Below are 7,970 nucleotides of genomic sequence, written 5' to 3'. Positions count from 1 at the left end.
ATATGCATTATTTTCTAACACAGGCACCCTTAATAGAGTCCACAGACGTTTAATAACCCACTCTGTACTTAAAACACACTAATAAATCATAAATTTCTAGATGTTAAAGTGAAGATGACCTTTTAATTTATATTATTTTCAGACCCTCTCATACTGTAATGATTTCAAATGCTAAAAAGTACTCACTACAATGGATTTGGTTTTAATTTTTTATACTATTAAAACTGATTTTCTTTTGTCTGTCAGTTTACCCATAGCCATTTAGTTATAGTTAAAATGCATTGTTAAACAAACTGTCAGATAAGTGTGCTTTACCCAGCATTTAATTTGGTTGCTTGTTCACATTTTTATTTTTTCATCCTGTTTAGATAAAATAAGTTTTCCTTCATTTAAAATTGAAGAATAGGATTTACCCATAAAAATTCATCATCATTGAAATTATCAAAGAAAATGTAGGCTGGTCAGTGATCAAAAGCTTTCACATGGGTCATAAGAACTTTTCAGTGGTATGCACTTTTTTGATGGTTTGGAAGATGGGTGACTAATAGCCACAGCTTGCTCATCAAATTGCTGTGGCAATTAGTATGATTGACACACGAGCTATGTAGCTTCTCTCAGGGCAGAAACATCTCTGTGGTGAGAGGATGATCAAAAAAATCAGCTCTGGCAAGAATGACCACAAGAAACAGTGTGGTTCAAAATCCTGCAGATGAACACAGTTTTTTATTATATATTAGAATTACTGTTTTTCTTTATGATGATATACATATTTTTGAACAGTTTTTTTTCAAATATTTAAAATTAACATCTTCCAAACATATTTGTTTACCCTTTACAGCTTTTAAATACCTTAGTATTACATAATTCTTGAGAAATAATGAGAATCAACCAACACTGTGCATTAATAACTCTCAAGACCAATGATCTCAATTCCCCAATAAAAAGACACAGTGTAACAGATTGGGGGGAAAAGACAGGATCTATCCTTCTTCTCCATCTAAGAAACACACCTTAATATCAAAGATAGATATCACCTCATCACCTCAAATAAAAGGAAAGAAAAATATATCCCAAGAAAATGAACCTAAGAAACAAGTCTAGGTAGTCATTTTAATATCTGACAAAATAGACATCAAACCAAAACTAATCAGAAGAGATGGGGAGGGACACTACATACTCAATGAAGTAAAAGTCCACCAAGAGGGTATTGCAATACTAAACATCTATGCACCCAACACAAGGGCACCCACATTCATAAAAGAAACACTGCCACAGCTAAAATCACACACTGAGACTTCAAGACCCAACTCTTGCCAACAGAAAGGTCATTCAGACAAATATATATATGGTATATATGTATGTATGTATGTGTATACACACACACACACACACACACACACATACAGAGAAATGCTGGAGCTAACTGAAGTTATAAACAAAATGGACTAACAGATATTTTAGAACATTTCCCCCCAAACCCAAGACTATTGCATCTTCTTAGCATCTCATAAAAGTTTCCCCAAAATCAACCACATACTTTGACACAAAACAAGTCCCAGTAAATACAAGAAAATAGAAAAAAAATGCCAAGTATCATATGTGAAAACCATGGCCTAATTTGGGTTACAACAACTACAGAAAACTGACAAACTCATGCAAACTGAACAATTCATTAAGGAATGAAATGTAAAATCACTTGCTAGTATGAAAATGTCACTTATTCTACATCAACTTGGCCAGAAAACATGCAAAAAATGCTAACATTGGAAAAATATATCCTAAAGGGAAATGGCTTTAGAAAAACACTTCACAGTTAAAATTTGCTATTATACTTTAGTAGATGGTAAAAATCCCAAGGAAAATGAACTGTAAATCAATATACTGTTTAAATAATTTCTATAGTTTGTTGTTTTGTTTGTTTCTTTGTTTTGGTTGTTTGCTTGTTTGTTTTCCATATCAGAGTCTAGCAACTTAATCTAGAATGTGTTAATTTGAGACTCCCCTGCCTCAGCTCAGCCAATTCCATATTTTATGCATAATAAAAGAACTGTTATTGAAGTTTGTTGGCTTGCATGGAGATCCAGATTTTCTTTGTAGAATACGAATGACATTTGACTTCTTACTTATATACATTTAGGCAAAGGACTTAAAGAATATAGTTGTTGATAAGGTTATTTTCCATTCTCTTTCTCCTCTTTTGTTCTTCCAACTTATACTTCACCATCTTCTTCATAATTTTACAATATTTCCAAAGCTTGGATATAATTTTTTTGTTAATTAGAGTTCAGAACAGGTGAGGAAAATAACATAACTTTAAAAAAATCAACTACTGTTAAAGAACTCAGAATATTGATTCACCAGAACATAGACTTACAATCAGCATATATATTACTGTACATTGAAAAACATAAATGTGACTTTTGTTTGTGTCATGCTTTAAAGCCTCAGTTTTTTTTAACCTTCAGAATGGGGGTTTTTCTCTGCTCATAGGAGAGGAGTAAGAATGTGTAGCTTGCCTTGCTTCAAAGAAACTTTTTTTTTTCAAGGAATTTGTTGACTTTGGGATTTCCTTAAACTCATCTCAAGTTTTCTACCTAAAAATTACAGTAACAATTTGCCAACCTGACTTGTACTGGGGACTCTTGTGAACAAAGCCATAGTATGTATCAAGTTGTTAATATTTAATTTGAAATGCATAAAAGGTCTGGTAATCTCTCTATATGAGGAGAGTTTTTTTTTGTTTGTTTGTTTGTTTTTCTTCTTCTCTGCAGTTCTCTGGTAAATTTGTGACCCCCAAACTGACTGTTAGTAAAGATGTCTATCTCCTGTCTGGTGCCAGAATCCAAACTTAGTGGTCTCAGTTTTCATTTGTCCTAAGTAACCTGCATACCTTCTTGTGAGGGACCTGTCAACACCTTTTCCCCCAGGGTACTCTTGAGGAGTGAGGGATAAGAGATTTAGATAGAAGGATAGAGGGGAAAGAAACAGAAACACAGGACAACCTCAGGAGGGACTGGAACCTTATCCACAGGCCCCTTCTGTCTCTTCTAGAGGGTTTTAAAGGAATGGCAAAGGGCAGAGCAGAAGACCTCCCCTTGCTAGATCAAAGCATATCACACAGCCAAGTGCAGATCCTTCCAAACACCAAATACCTGGTAGCCACACACATGGTCAAGCAATTTTCTAATGCAGCTCTGCTGGGTAAAGCAAGCTCAGATCTCACTAGGAAACCTTTGTTGGCCTCCACATCATCTATCCTCAGCTTTTGGATAAAGAGGACAGCAGGTTACATTAACGTATTCTGTATGTGCAACCAATTTCCAGTACAGTTCATAATCACATGGTATGGCTTGAATATAAAATGTTCTTCTTCATACATATGTTGAATGCATGGTCTCCAGCTAATAATGCAGTGTTAAAAGTCATTGGGACCTTAGCAGGTGTGGTCTTGCTGGTAGAAATAGATCAGAAAATAGTGGGATTTTTCCTACTTGGCCCTTGGTTTAGATCCCACTCTCTGCTTCCTGGACCATCATGAGAGCAACAGTATCTGTCACATAGACTGAGGCAATACACTTTGACTTCTTTACTGGGATGCACTAGAAGCCTAAACCATAAGACAAAAATTAATCAATCCCTTTTATATTTTTTTCTGTCAGGGATTTTTGTCACAGTGACTTATTTACTTACAATGGATAAATACTTACAGGAAATAGCTACAGCTGACCCAAATGGCATATTTGGAGTAATTTGCTTCAGAAAATTCAATTGTGCCATCTATGCTCTTTGAGATATAAGTCATACCCTAGCTTCCTCTTATTTCTACAACCTAAGAACTTCTTTCTCAGGTTCCTGGAATCCATTTTTTGGACCTTCAACCCTAATGGAAGGTAGTTCTCCTTTCCTTAAGAAGAGATTAGCCAGTTATCATCAGTTACCAAGCATAGACATTCAGATCTCATTGGCCATCTTCCTCTACCTTCTGGTTCATCACAGAACCTTTTCGCTGGCTGGCTCATTTAGTGCTTAAAGTATCCTCTGCCTTTTGTGTAGATGGCATTGACCTCACTCTGTGGCCTCCAGCAGGCAGCCATTTTGTGTGAGCATTTGCTTTCTTGTTTAATTCTTCGGTCCTGTCTCTTTACAGGTTGATGTCCTTACAGTGACAATCTTGAAAGTACTGATGAGAGCACTTTTTGAAGCATCTCAATTTTTTCATTTAAATATTTATATCTCAAAAATCTAAGACAAGTCAAGATATTAAACATGATATTTGTATAAAAATTAAACTAAAAAAAGATTGTATAGTCAAGTGGATTATAAACAGCTGCTGTACTATTACCAGTATTACTTAGAAAAAAACACTATAAGGCTACTGTCTCTAGTGATTGTAGTTTTCAGATTTAAGAGTTAAAAAATATGTTTAATGGTATTCACAACCTCAATTTTATTTTTCTTTACTCACCTGCCTTTTCTTTGTTGAGGAAAACCTGCATGATTTGATATTTTGTTCTTGTGCTGTTTCATGGATTGCAAACAAAATTAGTACTTTTTTTTCAGTAACTCATTCCTAAAGCCTATTCTAACCTTTGTGCAGAACTATTATCCATCTGAGGATTCCAAAGGTTACAGCAATTAGAACACAGTGTGTCTTTGCAACTCAAATTCAAAGGTCTATTTTAATCATTACATTATCCCTTGAATCAATAGCCTCCATTAAGACAGTTCTCTTTTTCTACTGACCCTGCTTTGGCTTCTCTTGCAGTAAATTGTGATATAAGTACTGTAAAAATAAGTAATCATTTTCCTATTCTCACATATCTAATTTAGCTAACAGAAAAATAAAAGTCTACATTTTGAAGGGAGATTTTCTACAATAAAAAGTGAGTTAAATTATTTTTAGGGAGGCAACATGCCAGCAGCAGCAAAAGCAAGTGAAACATAAAGAATGCGATGTGGTCCATGGTCTGGCAGGGTTAGTGAGGTGTCAGGGATGCTGTGATGTATATGGTCGGGCAGAGATGGTGACAGGTGCAATTAAATGAACACAGCAGGCCTTGATTTCTATTACTCTTTGGGACCTAGTCTTTTATATTGTGTTCTTTCTCCACACCAAAATACGTAATGGCAGCTGTGTAGCAGGGCAGCTAAGTCTACATACGGATTCATAGATGTATCATTGGTGCATTTAAATAACAAAGTCAAAGTTATCTAAACAACTTACTGATATGCAGTTGGTTTCAGCCTTCTAGAAAATCTCTGAGCATCAATTCTAACCCATAGCTGTTCTCAATCTCAGTGCTCAAGGAAAATAGGTTACAAGAATAATTCCGAATAAAACAAAGAGGCAAGAGAGTGGGAATAATGAAATCCATTGACATACAGATTGCCCAAAGTTATCTGAACATATTTTATAGTACTTACAAGTGAAATAAAGAATACTGGAAATATTTATCCTCAGAATAAAATTATTAATCATCAATGTATTTCTTAATTTAGAGAACATTTTAAGCTGCAAAATGTTTAGGTTAATTACAAAATTAGATTGTTTATTTACAAAGTCTTTTCTTCCCCCAAAATGACTTAATTGTGGCAGATTCAGAGTTGCTATGTGCATTTCTCCTTAGACTCTGCATGTGCTGGGCACACAGTATATTATTCTGGGGTAATCTTTTTGTACATTGTGCAGACGTGTCTGGTTGGTTTAATAAAGTCCTGAACATCCAATAGTTAGGCAGGAGAAATAGCCAGGACTTCCAGGAAGAGAGAGGAACTAGAGGTGAATCTAGGCATATGGAAGATGCCCAGAAGACACTGTGAGAGTCAGGTACACAGAATTAGGGAGGTTAAAAGGTCACGTGCAGAATATAGATTAATAGAAACAGGTTAATTTGATATATAATAGCTAGATGGGAACAAGCCTCAGCTAAAGGCCAAGCATTCATAATTAATAATAAATCTCCATGTTATTATTTGGGGGCTGGTGGGTGACAAGAAATTTTGACTACATATGGCACCCAATGTCCAGCCACATATATTCACATAAGGCCTGAGAAAGCTGAAAATATTTTATGTTGCCATGGATTTGTGCATATTGACACAAATTTAAGGCCATTTTTGTAAAAACACACTGTGTATGTGTTTCCATTCCTCTTTGAGATATTTTTGTATATTAATAAAATTTAAGGTTATTTTTGTTAGAACATACTGCATATATGTTTCTTCTTTTGTTTAAGGTATTGTACCTGTACAGTTTATTTTAAAATGTAATTTAATGTCGGGCGGTGGTGGTGCACGCCTTTAATCCCAGCACTTGGGAGGCAGAGCCAGGCGGATCTCTGTGAGTTCAAGGCCAGCCTGGGCTACCAAGTGAGTTCCAGGAGAGGCGCAAAGCTACACAGAGAAACCCTGTCTCGAAAAAAAAAAATGTTATTTAAAGTTCTAGTCTTTGAAAGCTATTTAGGATAATAAAGAAATACAAGTTAGTAGTTAGTCATCTATAGCAATATAAGTTAATCATCTATAACAATATAATAATCTATAACAATATAATTATAATATAACTTATAATACAATCTATAAGTCTTTCTAGTTATGATAGGTGTTTTCAAGATCAGAGATATATTTTAGATAGTCTTGAAACACTTCAGAGACCTAAAGAATATAGCATTTAAGATATTTTAATAACTTAAGGCATTTCATCATAGTGAAATATGTCTGTTCCTGGCAGCACCAATCTACTTCAAAGGTGATGGGGATTGAAAAAACTCCAAATGGAGTTTGCTTTCATTTGTGGCAAATTTAGCCACTGGGCAAGAAACTATAATGCTAACTGTTTTCTACATAGTTTCTCTCTCTCTCTCTCTCTCTCTCTCTTTCTCTCTCTCTCTCTATGTCACTTTGTCTCTCTGTTTTCATCTGTTTGTCTGTCTGTCTGTCTCTCTATTTTAGATAAGTGTTTAAAATGTAATTGACAGTGAAAAAGTAAAATCAGATGACACTATATAATTTCAGAATGACAAGTCTACTTGCATAGAAGTTCATGGAGATGAATAGCTTTCAGATTAAGCAAGGGTTTGTTTTAGTGGCTTCATTTATCTTAATCTTCTTTAATCTTGCTGTGTGATATTTTGATTTGTAAATTTGTTAAAATAGAGTGCATTTTTCATTATTAAAAAAACTAGTAACTATTGTCTTAGTTAGAAACATCATGACTACAGCAACTCTTACAAAGGGAAAGATTTAATTGGGTGGCATACAGTTCAGAGGTTCAATCTGTTATTATCATGGTAGAACATGATGGCATGTAGACAGATGGGGACTGGAGAAACAGCTGAGAATTCTATACCTTTGATCTGCAGGCAACAGGAAGTGAACGGGGACACTGGGTGTGGCTTGAGCATATATGAGACTTCAAAGCCAACCTCAACAGTGATACACTTCCTCCAACAAGGCCACACCTACTCCAACAAGGCCACACTTCCTAATAGTGCCACTCTCTGTGGGGGCCTTTTGCTTTAAACCACCACAATTACTATGCTTTGGTTTTGTTTCTTTGTCATGTCTTGGCCCAGAAACTTTTCTACTTCTTATTTTTCAGATTGTGCCTACAGAATATGGCATTTTAAATGTTTTGTTAATTTAAAGTTTTTCATGGCAAGGAGACACATCTGCTCCTGGCGTCACCAATTTATTTTAGAGAAGATGATGGACATTGAAGAAACTCCTCATGGAGTTTGCTGTCATTGTGGCAAGGTTAGCCACAGGACAAAGAAACTGTTCTCTTTAAAGACTTTATTTTATAAACCATTCATTTTTTTTTCCTATGGCTGTACCCTTTTCATTTTCTTAAGCCTATGCATATTGTTAAACACACTGTAACCTGTTTAGAGGTTTTTCCATCTGGACCTCTTTTATTGTGTATCTTCAGCCTTTTTTGACCATATGAGCAAACTTTTAAACTGCTAACC

The sequence above is a fragment of the Peromyscus leucopus genome, chromosome 19 (genome assembly GCF_004664715.2).
Source record: "Peromyscus leucopus breed LL Stock chromosome 19, UCI_PerLeu_2.1, whole genome shotgun sequence".
Lineage (NCBI taxonomy): Eukaryota > Metazoa > Chordata > Mammalia > Rodentia > Cricetidae > Peromyscus > Peromyscus leucopus.
Note: the sequence above shows the minus strand (reverse complement) of the source record.